The sequence below is a fragment of the Podarcis vaucheri genome (genome assembly GCF_965113315.1).
Source record: "Podarcis vaucheri genome assembly, chromosome: 6".
NCBI lineage: Eukaryota > Metazoa > Chordata > Lepidosauria > Squamata > Lacertidae > Podarcis > Podarcis vaucheri.
Genome location: NC_138764.1, coordinates 14,482,135 through 14,505,420, shown reverse-complemented (window position 1 = coordinate 14,505,420; position 23,286 = coordinate 14,482,135). Strand labels below are relative to the sequence as shown.

Here is a 23,286-nt window from a genome sequence, read left to right as displayed (position 1 = left end):
CCTCAGTCAGAGCGATGGAGAGAAAGGGTGGGTGATTTTGGGGGGAGAAAGATGGTGCGGGGGGGGATGTGGGGTGCCACCAAAGCCGAGGGAGAGAGGGGGTGACTTCTTCTTCTTCTTCGGCGATCACTCGTAGCCGAGTAAGATTGTTTTCCATAAACACGGTTTTAACAGTGAGTCCATAAGTGATTGTGGAGGCCAATTCTGGATCCACACGTCCTTCCACAGTGGGGACATTGGTTTCTGGGCGGGAGTTGATCACGGTGTGGATTTGCCAAGCGTGCCTTCCTCTTAGCGCGTTTCTCCCTTGCGTCCTGAGTTCGAGTGTCTTCTGAGCCCATGACACCTTTGGTAAAGACTGTTCTCCAACTGGAGCGCTCGCAGGCCTGTGTTTCCCAGTTGTCGGTGTTTATACTACATTTTTTTAGATTTGCCTTGAGAGAGTCTTTAAAGCTCTTTTGTTGACCACCAGCATTACGCTTTCCGTTTTTTAAGTTTGGAATAGAGTAGTTGCTTTGGAAGATGATTGGGTGACATAGTACTTGAGAAAGGAGGCTGAATGCAATAAAACGAGTAGCTGTTGAAATTGCATTTTAAAAATGTGTCGTCCTCCCCCCCAGCAACCCCTGTCCTGCTTCACCCTTCACCTCAGCCAGAAAGCTTTCTCTCTGCCACATACTTTGGCACAGCCTCATAATGTACCCTGACTGCGTTATTCTGATCGCCCATTGCTTAAAACAATGACAACAACCTAAATGAGAACAAAAACGATGACAACAACCTATTGCTCATTCCGCCTCTAAAGCATGCAACATTGGCCTTATTATTATTATGTATTGAATTTATATACCGCCCTATACCTGGGAGTCTCAGGGCGGTTCGCAGAATAAAAGCAAGATATAAAACCACAAAATACATAAGAAAAACAACAACCCAATAGCCCCCTCAAAAAAACAACAACACATTTTAAAAGGGCATAGGATGTCAATCAGGTCAACCAAAGGAATGTGTTTGGCTGGCGCCTAAAGGTGTCTAATGAAGGCGCCAGGCGAACTTCCCCGGGGAGAGCATTCCACAGACAGGGAGCCACTGCAGAAAAGGCCCCGTTCTCGTGTTGCCACCCTCTAGACCTCTCAAGGAGGAGGCACACGAAGGAGGGCCTCAGAAAATGATCTCAGGGTCTGGGTAGGTTCATATGGAAAGAGGCTGTCTTTGAGGCGTTGCAGTCCTGAAGGTTTTATAGGTCAAAACCAGCACTTTGAATTGGGCCCGGAAACTAATTGGTAGCCAGTGCAGTTGGACCAGGATCGGTGTAATATGCTCAAACCGTCTTGCTCCGGTGAGCAACCTGGCTGCTGAATTCTGCCTTATCATAAGGCAAGCAAGGGCAGGAAGCAACGGAAGACAGAAGCAGGCATTGCATCTTAGCAGTGCCAGGGAGAGGAGTGTGGGAATAGGTTGGACTCATGGATAGAGCAGTAGGCCATCTGGTGTGGGGCTCCGTACGGAGACAACTTACCCATGTGAGTAAGTGTAGGAGGGGAACAAAATGGGCAAGTAAGAGGAAATTTGAGCGTCCATGGAGGGAATATTGTGATCTGCTTTGGAAAGACACTTGGTTTTGCAAAGCAGCATGCATTAAATAAATCAATAAATCAAATTAGGCGGACGTATTGAGGCAAACAACAGGGACGCGGGTGGCGCTGTGGGTTAAACCACAGAGTCTAGGGCTTGCCGATCAGAAGGTCGGCGGTTTGAATCCCCACGACGGGGTGAGCTCCCGTTGCTCGGTCCCTGCTCCTGCCAACCAAGCAGTTCAAAAGCACATCAAAGTGCAAGTAGATAAATAGGTACCGCTCTGGCGGGAAGGGAAACGGTGTTTCCGTGCGCTGCTCTGGTTTCGCCAGAAGCGGTTTAGTCATGCTGGCCACATGACCCGGAAGCTGTACGTTGGCTCCCTCGGCCAATAAAGCGAGATGAGCGCCGCAACCCCAGAGTTGGTCACGACTGGACCTAATGGTCAGGGGTCCCTTTACATTTACCTATTGCAGCAAACAGACTCTGGGAGTTTTGTAACCTGCACCGACAGAGAATCATAAAAAAGTCCACACCAGTAATTGGTACCCAGATGTCCGTACCTGCTTATGTATGTTCCATCCTATGTGTTATCCAACTTAATGCTACATTTCCATGTTGGATAAAAGTAAGTAATATTCAGGAATGATGCCTTCTTATGTGTTTGGACAGGTACTCTATTGCCCTCTAAACATTAGACTGCTGTTTGTCTCCCATAATCATTTCTCCCCCTCTTAAATTGCATGCAGTGATTATTTTCTTCTTTTTTTAAAAAAAGCATCAGGTTAGGCACATTTCCACCTGTTCACCAATCCCCCGTTCATTCTTTGTGTAGTTGTGAGGCAGGGTTCTGACATCGCCCAGCCCTGACTAGTTCTGAATGTTGTCGCTGTTTTATTAATTTTTTCATTTTACATGTGCATCAAAGCAATTAACAAACATGTCATTAAAACATTATAGAATGTCATTATTGCTCTCTGCTATCATCATGAATTTGCATGTGTGACACAGACACTTCTGGCTATATGGGGCCTTGTGTTCATTTTTTAATTTTTATTTTCGTAAGCTGGCAACATGGGTTATGATGAACTTTAAAGCCCTAGCAGGCTTGCAAGTAGTTGCTTTCCTGGTTGCTTAGGACAAATAAGAATTGCCTAGGTAACCAGGCAAGAACTTAGCTCTTTCTTGAGCACAAATGAATCACACAGATATGTTGGGGCGGGCAGACTAGGGTTTTTGTTTTGTTTATGATAGATATTTAGTTAGAATTAAATAATGTGGGGGGTATTTTTGTTTGTTACTATGTTGTGCAGTTTTGTGTTTTTATATTGTAAACTGCCCTGTGAGCCTTGGATAAAAGGTGAAATAAAATATATGAATGAATCAATAAAATAAGAGTTGGGCAGATTTTCAAATGTTGATTATTGTTAAGAAATTAACTGCACTGGAACAACAAAATGGTTTTGACTTTTCCCAACTCTCCATAATGTAATGTTCTCACTTGCAGCAGTATTTTGTATGTTTACTTCAGTCGGCGCCTCTCACCTTCCATGGGGCAAGCAGAATTTAGTTCCACACATCTCGTCGCATCGTTTCCCAAGCTTGGAATTTTAATGGGACTCCCTTCTGACTAGACTGCATTCACTTTTCTGATGTTTCCTTACCTGATTTTTTGAATACGTTTTATTCCATCTTTGCCGTGACATAAAAGCCACTTCTAGAAATCTAGTGGGAGTTTAGCACTCATTTCCATGTTAAACTGCTTCCGGGGAGGAAAAATCAGTTTGCAGTATTGTTAACCTGGAAAATCACAGGAGTTTTGCACTGCAGTTTGGCAAGGTTTTCATGGCTCAAGCCGTGTGATGAATTTTGGGCTGATATTCCGGCACACAGTTATTTCCTGCCAATTTTGTGAGTGAAATGGGGACGGAGGGACTGGAGACAGAAGCCCTGCTGTAGAATCAAGATCAATGAAATGCTGAATCTTCTTGTCAGCTGGGGAGATGGTTGTCCCATCAGCTGGCCTTATTTGAGGACTACTGTAGCCATTAATTAAGATATTGCTTCCCATTGCTAGAATGAAGTGGACAGGACAGTGATGGGTGCAAAACACGACCAGATCCAGATGTTCTCTGGGTGATATGTGACTGAGTGTGTGGTTGACGGACACCATTAAAGGAACATCATGTATATGTGTTAATGCTCAGGATCCATGATGTCAAGTGCAAAGCATTGAGATTCTGAGCTGTACTGAAAAATGTAATGTGTAAATGGCCTTTAAAGGGTATTGCAACTCTTAAGATGGGCAGTTCCAAGGTGCTGGCATTTTTAGGCCATCTTCTGAATTTGCACTGCTTGCCCTTGAATTTCTTCGGAAGGTTCAGTTCTTTTTGGCAGGCTCAGTTCTTCCGCCTCTCCACAGTTACACACATTAGCCTTGCTGACATATTTAGCATTCAATATTTCCATAGCTTGATATACAAAGTTCCTCTGATACTGATGTTTCCAAATGGTGGATTTTCCCAGAAATGTTTGAGTAATCTTTCTGCATCCTTCTGATAACCTGTGTTGGTGCTTTAGCAATGCGCTGTGGTCTAAACCACTGAGCCTCTTGGGCTTGCCGATCAGAAGGTCAGTAGTTCGAATCCCCATGACGGAGTGAGCTCCCGTTGTCCTGTCCCAGCTCCTGCCAACCTACCAGTTCAAAAGCATGCCAGTGCAAGTAGATAAATAGGTACCACAGTGGCGGGAAGGTGAACAGTGTTTCCGTGCGCTCTGGCTTCCGTCACGGTGTCCCGTTGCGCCAGAAGCGGTTTAGTCATGCTGGCCACATGACCCAGAAAGCTGTCTGCGGACAAACGCTGGCTCCCTCAGCCTGAAGCAAGATGAGCACCGCAACCCCATAGTCTCATTTGACTGGACTTAACCATCCAGGGGTCCTTTACCCTATTCCCTCTCCCGCTGCTTTAAGTCTGAAAGAGCCCAAAGTATTGGTGTTTGCAAGCAGGCTGTTCTATTGTGCCAGAGGGGGCCAGATTCCTGTTGGAGGTTCCATTCCACCTTTTGGTTCAGACGTGGAACTATCGCATGTCATATGTCTGTTTACATTCCAGCACCGTTTGCTGGCATAAGCGGAACATCCATTGTGTTGCTTTTGCTTTTGCTTCTCTGTCTCTCTCGGAAGGACGGCAAAGAGAGACATGTTCCTTTGTCTTGATTTATGTTTAATAAATCCGTAGCTTGTTTAGTATGTCTTCATATGCCTCAAGCCTCTTTCATTGCTCAGTTTTGCTCTGCGAAATAAACTGTGTCCATGTCAGCAGACTTGGGTCACTGATTTATGTCGCACCAGAGGTCGGAGGAGCTTCGCAGCGTGACGGTTGGAAGGAGACGATCAAGCTAGGGGCTAGCCAGCTGGCCTTTTGACCCATGGGGTAGCAGTAAGACTGTGCTTTTAGAGCTGGACAACTGCACTGACCTCTCATTATTCCCCACCCCCCTTCTGCCATTATCTAGCATTGGGAACGATGAAGGTGAGATCATGAATGCCGATTTCCCCTGAAAGGTGGAACACAGTGGGGAAGTGGGTATTGGATCTTGTAGCTCTGGGAGGAGTGCAACAGGAAGACAAGAAATTTGGAGAACCTCCAAGCTCGACACAGTCTTTCCCAGTGATCTGGGAACCCTGACTGTTGGAAATAGATAGAAATGCATCACTAGTTTTCCTATAATATCTGGGCTAATTTGATCAAAGGAGGGTGACTTGCCCAAGGTCTCACCTGAGATAGGTCAGGCCTGAAGCTGTGCTTTCCAGATCTAAGCCCAACTTGTCATCAGTTCCTACTGGGCACAGAGCCAGGACAGTGGTACCTTGGTTACAGACGCTTCAGGTTATAGACTCCACTAACCCAGAAATAGTACCGCAGGTTAAGAACTTTGCTTCAGGATGAGAACAGAAATCGTGCGGCGGCAGTGGGAGGCCCCATTAGCTAAAGTGGTACCTCAGGTTAAGAACAGTTTCAGGTTAAGAATGGACCTCCGGAACGAATTAAATTCTTAACCCAAGGTACCACTGTAAAACTCCGCAACTGGATGTTCATAAACAAAGCACCATGTTCATGCCATCTGTGTATAAGGCAGCTTTTCACAGCGGTGGCTAAGCTCTGCCCACCATGGGGATATTGGGTTCCCCCCAGATCTCCCCCAATGGCTGCCCAGGCTGGCTGGCTGGGGCTGATGTATGTTGGAGCCCAATGACACCCAAAAGGCCACAGATCTGCCACCCACGTTGTACAACTGCTACACTCCGTAAAAACTCTTTGCTGAAATATTTTGGCAGCAGGTTCCTCCGCCCAGTTTGGGGTGAGTTAATTACTACTCTCTCTAAATCCCATTTCCTCTGGTTTTGAACTGTGGAGCAATTCATTTCATGTCGGAAACAACAACGACAAAAAGTTCACAAAGGAGAGCGGGGTGGTGGCAGGCAGGTGGGCAAACGCCAGCTCTCTGGTTAGGTGTCAGGACAAGCAAAGTTGCATGTGCTGTTCAAACAACGGAGGAGAGGGAGAGGCTATGCAAAGAGCTGAGCTGGGAGAAGTCTGTGCGAAGAGGCAAAAGACATGTGAAGATTCCTTTCATAGGAAGACTGAGCTTTGGGCGTGCGGAGAGAGGGTTTTATTCTGCCAGGAGAACTAATTTGGCAGAAGAAGAAGATGGCGTTTTCATATTATAAATGGCATGCATTCCCGGGCCGCATTACTCCTGCTCTGGCTTTTTAAATACCGTATTTTTCGCTCTATAAGACGCACCAGACCATAAGACTCACCTATTGGAGGAGGAAAACAAACAAAAAAAATATTCTGAATCTCAGAAGCCAGAACAGCAAGAGGGATTGCTATGCAGTGAAAGCAGCAATCCCTCTTGCTGTTCTGGCTTCTGGGATAGCTGTGCAGCCTGCATTCGCTCCATAAGACGCACACACATTTCCCCTTACTTTTTAGGAGGGAAAAAGTGAGTCTTATAGAGCAAAAAATACGGTACCTTCCGACAGTTCTACATGTTTTATTTTGCAACCAGGACGTGGGTGGCGTTGTGGTCTGAACCACAGAGCCTCTTGGGCTTGCCGATCAGAAGGTTGGCGGTTTGAATCCCTGTGACGGGGTGAGCTCCCGTTGCTCTGTCCCAGCTCCTGCATTTCCGTGCGCTCTGGTTTCTGTTGCGCCAGAAGCGGTTTAGTCCTGCTGGCCACATGACCCGGAAAGCCTTGGACAAACGCCGGCTCCCTCGGCCTGAAAGCGAGATGAGCGCCGCAACCCTGGAGTCGGTTACGACTGGACCTAATGGTCAGGGGTCCCTTTACCTTTACCAACTACTGAAGTAAAATATTACTGAGCATGAACTATGCACATCAGATATTTAAAGAATATTCTCTATTAACATTTGTAAATAATAATTATGAGAATTTTTGGAAGCAACACTCTTAGGACGGGCAGAAATTCAGCAGATGATGTTTTCCCCATCGTTGCTAATGCAGGGCTGAATTCTTAGTAAAGGTAAAGGTAAAGGGACCCCAGACAGTTAAGTCCAGTCATGAACAACTCTGGGGTTGCGGCGCTTATCTCGCTTTACTGGCCAAGGGAGCCGGCGTTTGTCCGCAGACAGTTTTTCCGGGTCATGTGGCCAGCATGACTAAGCTGCTTCTGGCAAACCAGAGCAGCGCACAGAAACGCTGTTTACCTTCCCGCTGGAGCGGTACCTATTTATCTACTTGCACTTTGATGTGCTTTCAAACTGCTAGGTTCGCAGGAGCTGGGACCGAGCAACGGGAGCTCTCTCTGTCTTGGGGATTCGAACTGCTGACCTTCTGATGGGCAAGCCCAAGGCTTAGTGGTTTACACCACAGCACCACCCGCGTCCCCTAGATTCTTACTACCTAGCTCTTAAGACATAGTGCTTATTTTAAGAAACAAAAAACCCAAAACCCAGTCACATGAAGAGTTAGACACAACTAAACCCAGTAGAATCATTGTGCTGAAGCAAAATAACTCTTCATAGGACTCGGCTGTGATCCATCCAGCTCCTCTGAGCGAATTGTAATTCTGGGTAACAGGTCTACTCAGATTGAAGTTTGCGTGTGAGATGATGAACTGTTTGGACATGTATGTGATTAGGTACAGTTAAAGAAAGATGGTTAAACATTGTGCAGCGTTGCCTTGTGCATATTTTCTCAGCCATTCCATCCCATAACTGCCCACCCCCATGCAGGTGCCTTTTCTCCATGCACGAGCCCTGATTAAGATATTCTGAAAGTTAAAGAGTAGGCAATTTAGGGTGTCGGCCTAAGTGCACAGCAGTTAGTGCCTGGCAAGGAGCGAGTTCAAGGAGCCTGCTTTGGTTGAGATGGAGATAAGATAGGTGACAATTCCCTTGTGCGTCTCCTTGCCTTTTAAAGAATGTTTAGCGCTGGACCCAAATGCCTTCCAGTCCGGTTCCTTCTGCTACTCAGTGCAAGATTGGCGCTAATCTGCATTTGGGACTATAATTGTAAAGCATTCCTGTTTCTCAAATTGCAGGGAGTACGATTTTGAATTAAGTATGAGGAACCTGAAAGGGGAGTTTAGAACCAGAACTGGCTCTCCAGGAGGTTGTGAAATCATCTGACTTGAGGAAGTTTTCCAGAAAGGAGAAGTTACTGGGGTGGTTTAGACATAGGTGGTCACAGGGGCTTGGAAATGGTGTAAAAGGATGGGAAAATGATTCCCCCAACCATGAAAGCCTTTTCTCCCCAAGCAATTGAGGGGGAGGGTGAAAGTGGAGTACCAGTGTCCAGTACAGACCCTCCAAGTGTCCCTATTTTCCAGGGACAGTCCCAGATTTACAGAAGCCATCCTGATTTCTGATTTGATCCCGGAATGTCCCGGTTTTTCTTAGGACATGCCAGTTATCATCAGTGAAATGTTGGAGGTTCTGGAGTTATGTGACCCACAAGTCAAGGAGATAAGATACAGCCTTTATCTTATCTTATCTTAAGATACAGACATCTGCCCTGTATTGGGTAGGTTTTTTAAATGCTTACTATTTCATTATGTTTATTTATTTGGTTTTTCAGATTACAATTTTACAACCACATATCCAACATGCAACATAAAAAACAAGATCCCGAAGAATCTCCTGGACTGCTCCCCTTTGTGGGTCCTATTGTTAATCGTTTCCTCCTGTATCTTTTATAATAATCCAATTCTTTTATCTCTCGATTGTATCCAAAATTCACCATTAAACTGCAAGTCATAGTCCAACCCCACAAACGATTTTAACTGTTTACAATGGTCTTTAAGATAAATTATGAATTTCCCCATTTCAGCATAAGCCATCAACTTTATCTTCGGGACTTTATCTTCTTTTCATCTCTGGGCCAATAACATCCGTGCAGCCATGGTCACATACATAAATAGTCTTTTCTGCTCCCTTGGGATTTCGGCACCTAAAATTCCTAAAAGAAAGGCCCCGTGGGGTTTTTTTTATAGAAAAAGGTATTTTAAATATTTTTTTCCAGTTCATTATATATCAGTTTGTTTGTTTTGAAGGGAAGGGAGGTTCAAAGAGTAATGCCTCCCCCTTGAACATATCTAAAGCAGCTGTCAGTCAGGATTTTCTTCTGATATAAAAGGGCTTTAACAGGTGGGTGATGTCCAGGGCCATCTTAAGCACATCTGGCGCCGTGGTGCAAAGATCCCTCCGGCACCACCCCCTGGGCAACTCCAAAACAAGGGAGGGGGTGGTGGAAAATGTCCTATGCCTCTCCCACTGCCCCGATCCCCAGCGTGGTGGCGGCGATCAAGCAGGAAAATGTGCTGTCGGATATGCTCTCTGGTGTCAGGGCGCCCGAGAACGCAGCCCAGGAAGGCTGCGCGCCACCTTTCACCAGAAAGCAGGAGAAGGACAATGACCGGGAGGAGGACTGTCTTCAGCAGATGCAGAGGTTTGGGAGGGAAGCTGCGCTCCCGCCAGCCATATACCGTACTTTTTGCTCTATAAGCCGCACCCGACCATAAGACGCACCTACTTTTTAGAGGAGGACAACAAGAAAAAAAATATTCTGAATCAAACGTTGTTAAAGAGGAAGGAGGAGGGAGGATCAGGCTAAGGAGGCACCGGTTTGTCCGCCCCTTTGGGGAAGCAGGATCTGCTGGCCACCTAACAACGTTGTCCCTGCTGGGGGGATCAGAGGAGGCAGGCGAGACGGGAGCCCTTCCTTTCCTCCTCCCGCTGCGCTGAAGAGGCGCTGCCCTGCTCTGCTCTGCTGAACCCAGCAGAGCAAGAGAGATTGCTGTGAAGTGCCTCTTGGTCTGCTGGCTTCCCAGCGAAGCAGGATGAGGGACGGAAGGGGCTCCCTAAGGGCTCCCTTGCGTCCCTCATCGTGCATGGCTGTGAAGGCAGCACAGCAAAAGGCGCTGCGCAGCTCTCGCTCTCGCTCTGCTGGGTTCAGCGATAGCTGCGCAGCCTGCATTCGCCCCATAAGACACACACACATTTCCCCTTCCTTTTTAGGAGGAAAAAAAGTGCGTCTTATAGAGCGAAAAATACAGTAGTTGGCGGGGCGCAGCTGGCGGGCGTGCAGGGAAAGGGGAGGCTGCTGGCAAAGCCGCGCAGCTCCCCCACTCGCTAGTGCGCCCCTGAGAGGTGTGCGCCCTTGCGCAACAGACCACTAAGACCAATGGGAAAGGCGGCTCTGGTGATGTCTCTGAAACACTGTTTGTTGGGCCTACATTAGCTGCTTATGTGCTGCTTATATGGGAAAGATAAGGAGTGGAGAGAAGGGGTTGCTTTGTTGCTTAGCCTAGCACACAGCATGCGCCCCTTGATTTCTTAATGGTTCATTTTACAAATCAAAAATCCCTGCATATTTTACAAAAACTATACCATTCCGCATTCCATTATTGCATCCATCAAAACTTCTTTACACTGTTGAATTTATCTCAGTGCCGCCAGTGTTTTCAGTTTTAGTTCCAGCGCCGTCTTAAGCATATCCGGCACCATGGTGCAAAGATCCCCCTGGCGCCCCCACTTTCCCAGAGTTTTCGACCTTTTTTTAGGGCTGGAGGAGGCGGGCAGCGGCTGGAGGGCAGCTCCTCCGGTGGGGAAGAGGTGGAGGCTGGACGCAGCGCCTCCTGGCTCAGCTGCCCGCTTCGTGCCGCGGTGGCCACAGCAGGCAGCACACCGAGTGAACGGGCCTGTGCCAAGTGAGCAAGGGCGTGTGAGCTGCTCCCGCCGAGTGCCAGCTCGGTTTTTTCCCTTTTAGCCTTCTGGCTCCCCGCAGAATTCAGCGCCTGCAGGCTAAAAGGGAAAAAAACCGAGCCAACATTTGGCTGGAGCGGTGCACGCACCATTGCTCACTCAGCGCGCTTGTTCGGTGTTCGCCAGACTCTCGCTTGGCACCTTCCAGAACTTGGCGCCCTGCGCCACCAGCCTCTATGGGTAAGACGGGCTGGTTACTCCCCATATATTCAATAAACCTTTTCAAATCTTCTTGTTCTCTTATTCCATAAATTAAGTCTGCAAGCTGTGGATATTGAGTCAACTTAAGTTGCCATTCTTCTTTGGTTGGGACCACGCTCGCTTTCCATTTTTGGGCTAATGAAACATGGGCTTCAGTAGTGGCATACATAAGTAACCTTTTTTGACACCTGGGAATTTCAGTCTGAATTATCCCCAACAGAAAGGACTCTAGTTTAGTACTTTAAACATTTTTTCACTTCAGTACGCATCATTTCCCAATACTTTTTTACCCCTTTATGTGTCTTGTTGTTTAGTCGTTTAGTCGTGTTCGACTCTACGTGACCCCCTGGACCAGAGCACGCCAGGCACTCCTGTCTTCCACTGCCTCCCGCAGTTTGGTCAAACTCATGTTGGTAGCTTTGAGAACACTGTCCCACCATCTCGTCCTCTGTCGTCCCCTTCTCCTTGGGCCCTCCATCTTTCCCAACATCAGGGTCTTTTCCAGGGAGTCTTCTCTTCTCATGAGGTGGCCAAAGTATTGGAGCCTCAGCTTCAGGATCTGTCCTTCCAGTGAGCACTCAGGGCTGATTTCCTTCAGAATGGAGAGGTTTGATCTTCTTGCAGTCCGTGGGACTCTCAAGAGTCTCTTCCAGCACCATAATTCAAAAGCATCAATTCTTGGGCGATCAGCCTTCTTTATGGTCCAGCTCTCACTTCCATACATCACTACTGGGAAAACCATAGCTTTAGCAATACGGACCTTTGTTGGCAAGGTGATGTCTCTGCTTTTTAAGGTACGTGTCTACCACATATCAAAGAACGTTCCCTCCAGCTCTTTGCATCTCCAGCACTTAACTGCTTCATTCTTATACATCTTAGCAAGCCTACTCGGAGTAGGCAGAAGGTGCACTTCCTAAAAAGCTAAGACGGAGTCATCACATGAATCAGACGGTCGCTTGAGGCTTACTGTTCGCTGGCTAGCTTCTGTTCCCGCATCCTTCTGATTGTACACACTACTGTTCCTTTTTTTAAAATGTCCCCTTCGGTCATGTGCTTCTGCTCCACATCTCGACCACATCACCTCTGCTTGTGTGATTCAGAACCTGGGGGATGGAAAAGAGCTGGCTTCCTCAGTGCCACAGGATAAACGGGCTCCCATTCATGAATGAGTCCTTCCTTCCTATATGGAGGAGCAGCCAGACGGACATCCAACCTGGAGAGTTTGGGATAAGGACAGAAAGAGAGAGAGAGAGAGAGAGAGAGAGAGAGGTGCTTGTTGCAAATTAGAATTCATTCATTCTGAGTCTTTCTCATCCAGCAATGGTATCAGCAATGTAGGGAAGCTTTTGCCAGTTCTTTACAGTGGTACCTCAGGTTAAGTACTTAATTCGTTCCAGAGGTCCGTTCTTAACGTGAAACTGTTCTTAACCTGAAGCACCACTTTAGCTAATGGGGCCTCCCGCTGCTGCTGCCGCGCCGCCGCCACATGATTTCTGTTCTCATCCTGAAGCAAAGTTCTTAACCTGAAGCACTATTTCTGGGTTAGCGGAATCTGTAACTCGAAGTGTATGTAACCTGAAGCGTATTCTGGCAGTTCCAGAATATAGGTATTGGATCTACTTGAGAAGTATTACATTTCTAGCAGGTACTTTGCACTCTGCATTAAAAAAACCTGTTTTAATTCTGTTTCCAGTAGGAAAGCTTTGCCTCAGTAGTCCAAGAGAGCCTTAGGAGAAAGCAGTCTTTTCTATTTACAGTGGTGCCTTGCAAGACAAAATTAATTCGTTCCGCGAGTTTTGTCGCCTTGCGATTTTTTTCGTCTTGCGAAACACGGTGTCGGGAAAGTTTTGGAAAAGCTTCAAAAATACCAAAGTCTTTAAAAACCTCAAAAAAGGCTACCACACTGTGTGCTATGAGTTGCTCCTCGAAGTCAAGTCGCAACTGTATTAACGGTGTTAAGAAAAAGGAAACAAACTTCCAAGACGTTTCCGTCTTGCGAAGCAAGCCCATAGGGAAAATCGTCTTGCGAAGCAGCTCAAAAAACAAAAAACCCTTTCGTCTAGCGAGTTTTTTGTCTTGCGAGGCATTCGTCTTGTGAGGTACCACTGTATCATCTATCTTTCTATTTTCTATACAGTGGTACCTCTACTTACGAGCACCTCTGGTTACATATCCTTCAGGATACGCACGCAGCAAACCTGGAAGTACCGTATTTTTCGCCCTATAGGACGCACTTTCCCCCCTCCAAAAATGAAGGGGAAATGTGTGTGCGTCCTGTGGGGTGAATGCAGGCTTTCGCTGAAGCCTGGAGAGTGAGAGGGGTCGGTGCGCACCGACCCCTCTCGCTCTCCAGGCTTCAGGAAGCTCTCCACAAGCCTTGGGAGCCCCGCGGGAAGTCGCGCCGGGCTCCCCAGGCTTGCGGATAGCAGCCTGTTCTGGGGGCTGGGGTCGGGGGAAACTCGGGCTTCCCCCGCCCCAGCCCCACGCCTGGGGGGGAAATTTTTTTTTCTTTATTCCCCCCCCAAAAAAAAAACTAGGTGTCCCCTATGGGCCGGTGCGCCCTATAGGGCGAAAAATACGGTATTTTTCCGGGTTTTGTCGCATGCACAGAACAGGCACCTCCTGTTGTGAAAACCTCAGGATCTGACCGGCGTTCCGGAACGGATCCTGCCCACAACCAGAGGTACCACTTTACTCTCCTTCATCTGAGGACCACAGGTGGTACACAACATAAAAACACAAACACACATAACACAGTAACAAACACTGTCTCCCCCACCCCGCTTTTAAAAGGCCATAGATGCCTTAATTCTACAGTGATGCGAATTTGCTTCTAGTACCATTGTTCTGTGCAGGAATCTTTCATACGGTTCATTCCCCCCCAGTGACCGTTTGCTGTTTTCGGAGGCAAAATGCCATTTCCCACAAATCTTGTCAGGTTTGGAATTTTCCTTCTGAAACCTGACTAATGAATGCTAAAGGAAAAGGGAAAAGAGGACTTAATCTCTAATTTGTTCAGGACTTCATTAGCTTGTTAACATTCTTTGTACTCCGTTTCCGCCCTAAAACCCGCAGATTTTAAATTGCATTGCAATTGGGAGTGTTGAAAGTAATCAGATATTTGCGGGGGAAGTACAAATAGGAACAATTTGTTCAGTTCCCTTCCCTTTATTTTATTCCTGCGCTGGTGCCCACAAGAGCTGTAACTCGGTTAAGGAGATTTTATTTGATTGATTCTCCATCGAGTAATCGACCCATTTAAATTCGCAGTATTTTTTAAATACCGCATTTTTTTGCTCTACAAGACTTACTTTTTCCCTCCTAAAAAGTAAGGGGAAATGTGTGTGCGTCTTATGGAGCGAATGCAGGCTGCGCAGCTATCCCAGAAGCCAGAACAGCAAGAGGGATTGCTGCTTTCACTGCGCAGAGATCCCTCTTGCTGTTCTGGCTTCTGAGATTCAGAATATATTTTTTCTTGTTTTCCTCCTCCAAAAACTGTTGCGTCTTAAAGAGCGAAAAATACGGTACTTTGGTGGTTTGCAGAGGTTTGTGGCAGACCACCTGTTTTGCATGAAGTGGACCCTGTTCTTAACCCCTGACATCTCCAGATGCCTGATGAATAGAAGAGTCGCTGCCAGTCCGAGCAGGAAGCACTGAGCCAGGTGGAGCTGTGGCCTGACTCAAAAATAAGGCAGCTTCCTGTCTTGTTCAGGTGATGGCCACTTGTGTTGTGGGAGGCAGAGTCTTTTAGAGGCTTTTCCATTCATTCATTCATTCGGTTGGTTGGTTGGTCTTTCAGATTAAAGTTGTACAATTTACAAGAAAGTAAATTGGACTACTGCAATGCGCTCTACCTTTGAAGGTGACCCGGAAACTGCAATTAATCCAGAATGCGGCAGCTAGACTGGTGACTGGGAGTGGCCGCCGGGACCACATAACACCGGTCCTGAGAGATCTGCATTGGCTCCCAGTACGTTTCCGAGCACAATTCAAAGTGTTGGTGCTGACCTTTAAAGCCCTAAACGGCCTCGGTCCTGTATACCTGAAGGAGCGTCTCCACCCCCATCGTTCTGCCCGGACGCTGAGGTCCAGCGCCAAGGGCCTTCTGGCGGTTCCCTCATTGCGAGGCGTGAGGTTACAGGGAACCAGACAGAGGGCCTTCTCAGTAGTGGCGCCTGCCCTGTGGAACACCCTCCCTTCGGATGTGAAGGAAATAAGCAGCTATCCTATCTTTAAAAGACATCTGAAGGCAGCCCTGTTCAGGGAAGTTTCTAATATTTAATGCTGTACTGTTTTTAACATTTGATTGGCAGCTGCCCAGAGTGGCTGGGGAAACTCAGCCAGATGAGCGGGGTATAAATAAATAAATTATTATCATCATCATCATCATCATCATCATCATCATCATCACATACCCAACATACAACATAAAGACAAGATTCCAAAGAATCTTCTGGACTTCCTTGCTCCCCTTTCTGGGTCCTATTCTTAGTCATTTCCTCCTGCATCTTTTATAACAATCCAAAATCTTTTATCTCTCCATTGTATCCAAAATTCACCATTAAACTACAAGTGCCATTCCAATCCTACTAATGGTTTTAGCTGTTTACAATGGTTTTTAAGATAAGTTTTAAATTTCCCCCATTCCTTATTCAAATTGTGGTCTTCCTGATATCTGATTCTTCTGGTCATTTTTGCCGTTTTGACATAATCCATTAACTTGATCTGCCATTCTACTCTGGTAGGACTTTATCTTCTTTCCATCTCTGGGCCAGTAACATCCGTGCAGCTGTGGTCACATACATATAAGGTCTTTTCTGCTCTCTTGGGATTTTGGCACCTAGGGTTCTGAAATGAAAGGCTTCAGATTATTTTTTTTTAGAAAAAGGTATTTTAAACATTTTTTTCCAATTTATTATATATCATTTCCCAAAATTCTTTTACTACCTTACATTTCCACTACATATGATAAAATGTGCCTTCTTTTTCCTGACATTTCCAGCATACATTTGACCCTGTTTTATACATTTTTGCTAATTTACTGGGAGTTAAATACCAACGGTACATCATTTTCATATTATTCTCTTGCTGCGTGTAACATGCTGTGAATTTTAAATCCCACTTCCGTAACTTCTCCCATGCTGTAAATTGTATATTATACCCAAAATCCCTCACCCCACGGAAGCCTCTTTTAGAACGGTGCTTGCCATCTGCACTTTTTGTCCGTATTTGCATTAAAAACAACAAATTCAATATACGTGTATTAGAATTCTGCCGCCTGATTTAATCAGGGACCTTTTTAGCTGATTAAAAGCATTTCATCCAAGAGGATCAGCTCTAGGGCTAGTGATGTCTTGAGCTTACTGAGGCTGAGCATATCTTCCATTTTGGTCCTCTCTGCCCAACTTGCTTAGGCACTTAGAGTTGTAGTAACGTAACCCAACTCATTTCAGTGAGTTTACTCTGAATGGGGATGGAAGGAGGCAGCAGTTTCCCTTCTGAGCACAGACGAACACGTGAACCGTGGCAGTTCCCACTTCATTTTCCTTTTTATTTGGAATCTCCTGGCATCCCTGACCCAGAGTAAATCATGTTTCAGTTTCAGTCTCTCACCTAAAGACAAGAGCAGGGGTCAGCAAACTTTTTCAGCAGGGGGCCGGTCCACTGTCCCTCAGGCCCTCAGGCCATATTTTGAAAAAAAATATATGAACAAATTCCTATGTCCCACAAATAACCCAGAGATGCATTTTAAATAAAAGGACACATTCTACTCATGTAAAAACACGCTGATTCCCAGACCGTCCATGGGCCGGATTTAGAAAGCAATTGGGCCGGATCCGGCCCCTGGGCCTTAGTTTGCCTACCCGTGGACAAGAGCCATAGCATCTGGTGAAGAGATATGAGGACTTTAAAGGTAATGGGTAACTTAGATAGTAGAAATTCCTGTAACTGCAACGTATCTTGATCTCCAAACTAATCCCCAAAACTTAACCTCCACGAGAGGGGACACTACGATTTTGCTGAGCAACTAGTTCCACTTCCCAGTTGTTTTTTCGGGTATATAGCCTCAATCTGATGTCTTACAGTGTGAATCTCTTGCTGCTTATCCTTTCCTGGGACATGGTAAATGGTTCATTTTACATAACATAAATCCCTGCATACGGTCGTTCCTCTACTTACGTATCCTCTCGGTACGGAATCTTCGGGTTACGGCCACGGCAAACCCGGAAGTCTATACAGTCATAGGTAAAGGTAAAGGGACCCCGGACCATTAGGTCCAGTTGTGGCCGACTCTGGGGTTGCAGCGCTCATCTCGCTTTATTGGCCAAGGGAGCCGGCATACAGCTTCCGGGTCATGTGGCCAGCATGACTAAGCCGCTTCTGGCGAACCAGAGCAGTGCACGGAAACACCGTTTACCTTCCCGCCGGAGCGGTACCTATTTATCTATTTGCACTTTGATGTGCTTTCGAACTGCTAGGTTGGCAGGAGCAGGGACTGGGCAACGGGAGCTCACCCCGTCGCGGGGATTTGAACTGTCAACCTTCTGATCGGCAAGCCCTAGGCTCTGTGGTTTAACCCACAGTGCTACCTGTGTCCTGTGTATACAGTCATACCTCAGGATAAATACGCTTCAGGATAAGTATTTTCGGGTTGCGCTCCGCGGTGACCCAGAAGTAACGAAGCGCATCTTACATTCTGTTCAGGATGCGAACGGGGCTCTGGAACAGATCCCGTTCGCATCCCGAGGTACCACTGTAATTCCGGGTTTCACCGCATGCGCAGAAACACTCAATCACGCTGCGTGCATGCGCAGAAGCGTTCAGTCGTGCCACGTGCGCGCGCAGAAGCCCACCTCTATTTACTTAATTTTCAGGGTGCGAACGCACCCCCAGAATGAAATAAGTTTGTATCCGGAGGGTCCACTGTATTTTATAAAAACTATACCATTTAGCACCGGGACGCGGGTGGTGCTGTGGGTTAAACCACAGAGCCTAGGACTTGCCAATCAGAAGGTCGGCGGTTTGAATCCCCGTGACGGGTTGAGCTCCCGTTGCTCGGTCCCTGCTCCTGCCCACCTAGCAGTTCAAAAGCACGTCAAAGTGCAAGTAGATAAATAGGTACCACTCCGGCGGGAAGGTAAACGGCATTTCCGTGTGCTGCTCTGGTTTGCCAGAAGCGGCTTAGTCATGCTGGCCACATGACCCGGAAGCTGGACGTCGGCTCCCTCGGCCAATAAAGCGAGATGAGCGCCGCAACCCCAAAGTTGGCCACGACTGGACCTAATGGTCAGGGGTCCCTTTACCTTTACCTATACCGGGGGTCGGCAACCTGCGGCTCCAGAGCCGCATGCGGCTCTTTAAAGCCTTTGCTGCGGCTCCGGGGCGGAGGCGAGGGGAGGAGGCGAGGGGAGGAGGCGCATTTTCTGGGCGGAAACACGCAAAAAGCCGCTTATGATTGGATCACTCCCTTATCTACTGGGGGCACCTTGATCGCGCCAAAAACCTCTCCGTTTGGATTGCTTGCTGCCTATCCAAGTCAATTCGCTGCTGGGAGCCCAGCGCGCTACGCAAGCTCATCGCCCCATTTTACCTTTCCTGGGGAGGACTCGGCGCGCCTGGCGGATCAGGTTGTGGGCGGATCAAGTCACGGTCGCGTGGAATTTGTGCTTTGTGACTGTTTGAGGTGGGGTTTTTTTCTTGGGAGGCTGGGCGGCGCGAAGAGAGGGAGGCTTGTGGTAGCATCGGGGCTTGTCTCTAGCAAAGTAACTCCTCGCTATTTGGTCACATGCGCAGCATTCTCCTTGTGGGGGTGAGGTGCCTTCGGCGCTCCAACGCTTGCTTTGCCGGCTGCTTTCAAAAGCGTCGGAATCAGCTGTGCTGTTGCTGGGTAACCGGATCGTCCCAGCAGCCATCTTATCTGCCCATGTGGTCTTCTGAGGCGGCCGCCATCTTACTATAGGCAATTCCACGTGGGAGTTAGTTGCCTGAAGCCCCTTTTTAGTTGCCTGAAGCCCCTTTTTAAACTTAAGCAGGTGAAAGTTTGGTGAATAGCTAACACTTTCCTTGGAGAACGTTATGCAACAGCTTATTGCTGGTCTTTGTCGTCCCGCCTTTGTAAGCAGGCTGCATTGAAAATGGGGCATATACACTGGTCACTGTTTTGAAGGGGAGTGAAGAACACACACTCAAAAAAAGGTAACTTGTTAATTTAATGTTTATTTCTATGAGGAGGAGTAATTCTGAGGGGGCAAACAAAGAAATAATAAAAAGTGTCAAAAAAGGTATTTTTATAATGACGAATGCCTCATTATTAATTATTATTTACATCAGGCACTGATTATGATTTATGGTACACTGGGGCCCTGATTAATTTTCTATGGCATTTTGGAGCATTGATTATTGAGCATAGCAAGTCGCGGTCGCGTGGAATTTGTGCTTTGTGACCGTTTGAAGTGGGGTTTTTTTCTTGGGAGGCTGGGCGGCGCGAAGAGAGGGATTATTTTTATAATGACGAGGATGACATTGGGCCCTCATTATTAATTATTATTTACATCAGGCACTGATTATGATTTATGGTTCACTGGGGCCCTGGTTAATTTTCTTTGGCATTTTGTGGCATTGATTATGCAGTCGCGGTCGCGTGGAATTCCACGTGGAGTTAGTTGCCTGAAGCCCCTTTTTAGTTGATTGAAGCCCCTTTTTAAACTTAAGCAGGGGAAAGTTTGGTGAAAGTTTGGTGAATTGCTGCCAAGGAGTGTGGTGGAGTCTCCTTCTTTGGAGGTCTTTAAGCAGAGGCTTGACAACCATATTTCAGGAGTGCTCTGATGGTGTTTCCTGCTTGGCAGGGGGTTGGACTCGATGGCCCTTGTGGTCTCTTCCACATATGTATGTGAGCAGGTCTTCTCCAACATGAACTATATTAAAAACAAACACCGATCACGCCTCACAGATGACAGCTTGCAAGCCTGTGTGAAAATGAAGGTGACGTCTTACAGCCCTGATGTGCAGACACTGAGCACTGAGGTTCAGGAGCAAAAGTCCCATTAACCTGGTTACCTGGTTGTAAATTAAATATTTTAATTAGCTATTAATTTGTCCTTTTTTCTTGGGATTGACAGCTGACTGCACGATCCTGTATATATAGCATTAAGGCAAGAAACAATATATGCAGTGTTATATTTGTTTTAAATGTTGCAATGTTTTTGCGGCTCCCAGTTGTTGTTGTTTTTTCGGAAACGGGTCCAAGTGGCTCTTTTTGTCTTAAAGGTTGCAGACCCCTGACCTATACCATTTAGCATTCCATTATTGCATCCATCAAAGCTTGTTTACACTGTTGAATTTATCTTAATGCTTTCAGCGACACTTTCCCCCATTCACCTGTTGGGGGCGTGGTTAGTGAGCAGAGGTCAACCCTGTGGTCCAGGTGGGAGCCAGGTGCTGTAGGGGATTTCTGATTCTTCTGGCCATTTTTGCCATTTTTGGTATAATCCATCAACTTAATCTGCCATTCTTTTCTGGTAGGGACTTTTATCTTCTCTACCAGAGCCATACTTCGCGTCACATGGACTACTTGTTCAATGATCAGGATCGCTGGTGTTTTTGCTTTTGCTTCTGTTTTCAAAGCACTACCTGAAGCTGCTTAACATGACTTGGGGGAACAAAGTTGGGATGAGCAGTAGGACATAAACTCCCCCCCCCCATAATATTTATTATTTTCAGTAGATAAACATAGCAAAAAAGAAAAGATTGACAGTAATAAAGACAAACAAAAATAGAAAAGAAAAAGAGAAAAAAGAAAAATGATACATACAACATATTACCACTTAATTAATTAAAATTAAGTACCATCCATCTTCATAAACATAGTATTTGACTTCCTCGAATCTCTTCCATCCGAATTTCTTAGTAATTACCGGTATATGTAGCAGTTTCCAATGTCAGTGTTTCAAAAGACCATATCACAGTCCTAATCATATTACATAGCTTTCCTTTCGTACATTTTCTTATTTATTAATTTAATTCCATTTTAATCCTAGTCCTAATTGTTTCTTTCAAGTGGTTACATATCTTTAATATTACAATATTTATTCGAGTAGTCTTTAAATTTATTCCACTCTTCTTGATGTTCTTCTTCTTTCTGGTCGCGGATTTTCCCATGTTGTTTCCCTAATCTAAACCACTCCAATAAACGCTTGAAACTGCTATTAGAGCTCTCTGGGAGAAAAAAAGACAGGTATACAACAGCGATAAGAGAGGCAGAGAGAGAGAGATAACTGTTTTTAAACTAAGGGAAATGGAATGTGCACAGAAAGTTTGCAATTAAAGGCAGATGGTTTGACTAACAGGGTTATATTTTTGTGAGATGTGAGGCCAGAATGCCAGAAACCTTTGTGTGTGTGTGAAGCAGACCTTCCTGAATCCTGAATGGAACTTTCCCAGGAGATAGCTAGAAAATTAATAGGGGGGGACTTGATTAGTAAAAGAGACCCTTTGCAGCAAAATGAGGCCATCTGGATATAAACTAGCTGGATTTATAGATCTCTCCCCCCTTTTGAAAGCTCAGCTAAGGATGTCCTGCAAGTGGAACGGTGCTTCAGTATTTTATTACCGGCCTTTGAACATTGTTCACAATATTTACAATATTTACATGCAGTTCCTTAGCCCCTTCCCCGAAAAGAAGACCTCCCTGTTTGTTTGAGATACGTTTGGGAAAGTTGCAGCTACTAAATCTGAATATACTCCCAATTTTATTGTACTTATTTCACAGAACAGTCCTGTGCATGCTTCTGAGAAATGAGTCCTATTGAGTTCAGTGAGGCTTACTCCTAAACCAATGGGTATAGGATAGGGCAAATTTGTCTGGGTCAGGAATGGCACAACTTAGGTGCCACCACAGAGAAGTCCCTGGTGAAGATCTTAATTCATGGCAGGTTTACATGGGAGCAGATGGTCTTCTGGTTCATTGCAGTTCTGAGGTGTGGGATTTGCTGTTTTGTAGGGTGGCGCTGTGGGTTAAACCACAGAGCCTAGGACTTGCCAATCAGAAGGTCGGCGGTTCAAATCCCCCAATGGGGTGAGCTCCTGTTGCTCTGTCCCTGCTCCTGCCAACCTAGCAGTTTGAAAGCACATCACAGTGCAAGTAGATAAATAGGTGCCGCTCCGGCGGGAAGGTAAACGGTGTTTCCATGCGCTGCTCTGGTTCGCCAGAAGCGGCTTAGTCATGCTGGCCACATGACCCGGAAACTGTACGCTGGCTCCCTTGGCCAATAAAGCGAGATGAGCACAGCAACCCCAGAGTCGGTCACAACTGGACCTAATGGTCAGGGGTCCCTTTACCTTTACCTTTAGGATGGTGAGAGGAATTCTTCAGCAGAAGCAAGGAAGCCACTACTCACTTTTAAGAAACTAAACTAGGGTTCTCACGTTAAGCTCTTGGGTGTCATGACTTGTCGTCTTCCTGTTGTGCTGCAGCATCAACATTTAAATCAAATGAAATCAAGCTGTTAGACTACGCCAAATTTTTTACAATTTGTTTAGCAGACCACTGTAAACAAATGAAAACATTAGCAGCAGGGTGGATAAAAACCAATGATTTTTTTTTTAAATCATATTTTTTTGATTTAAATAATTTTTAAAATAAAATGCTTTTTGAGGAAAAATCTTTCTAAAGATAGTTTTCTATTTAGGTTACATTATAGTCCAAAGGCTATTCATCAGGAAATAAGGATTTGTTAGTTTTTCATGTGTGCTAAAATTCAGTCTAAGTTGTTTGTTGTTGTTTTTCTAAAAAAAGTTTAACCACATCAGTTAACAAACATGGATACATATGCTATAATGTTACTGCTTTAGTTAAATAAATTGTTTAAATTGTTATTAAGGAAATGATTATTTTTCTCCTTCCAATAAAGTTCAGCAGAAAAGTTGTCCGTATATAAACAGTTAACTTAGTAAACCTCACAATAATTTAATAATTATCTATGTATTTCTAATAGTATAACCAAATCAGTAATTTTTTATATAACTGTAAAAGCTGCTCTGAAAATTTTTTATTCCAAAAATGAAACCTTCATCTGGTTGTAAATATTAAGATTATACCAGCAAGAATGAGTCTTTCTGTAAAAAAAAAAAAAGATTTAAATCAAGTCTTACTGACTAGTGATTTAAATAGTGATTTAAATCGATTTGATTTAAATCAAATCTACCCTGATTAGCAGG

At 45.7% G+C, this 23,286-nt stretch overlaps 1 protein-coding gene and 1 long non-coding RNA gene across 3 annotated transcripts in view; one reads left to right on the top strand and one right to left on the bottom strand.

Moving 5' to 3' along the window:
* The window catches only part of LOC309533839 (carboxyl-terminal PDZ ligand of neuronal nitric oxide synthase protein-like), a 72,463-nt gene that overhangs the window by 1,051 nt on the left and 48,126 nt on the right, over positions 1–23,286 (top strand). The gene's annotated exons all lie outside the window — the stretch shown is intronic.
* Positions 6,944–23,286, bottom strand: part of LOC309533918 — a 69,805-nt gene continuing 53,462 nt past the window's right edge. Inside the window, exons 2-3 of the long non-coding RNA XR_014220529.1 lie at positions 7,508–7,786; positions 6,944–7,117 (exon numbers count right to left, since the gene is read on the bottom strand). This is a non-coding gene — a long non-coding RNA (uncharacterized lncRNA). The remainder of the gene's footprint in view (positions 7,118–7,507; positions 7,787–23,286) is intronic.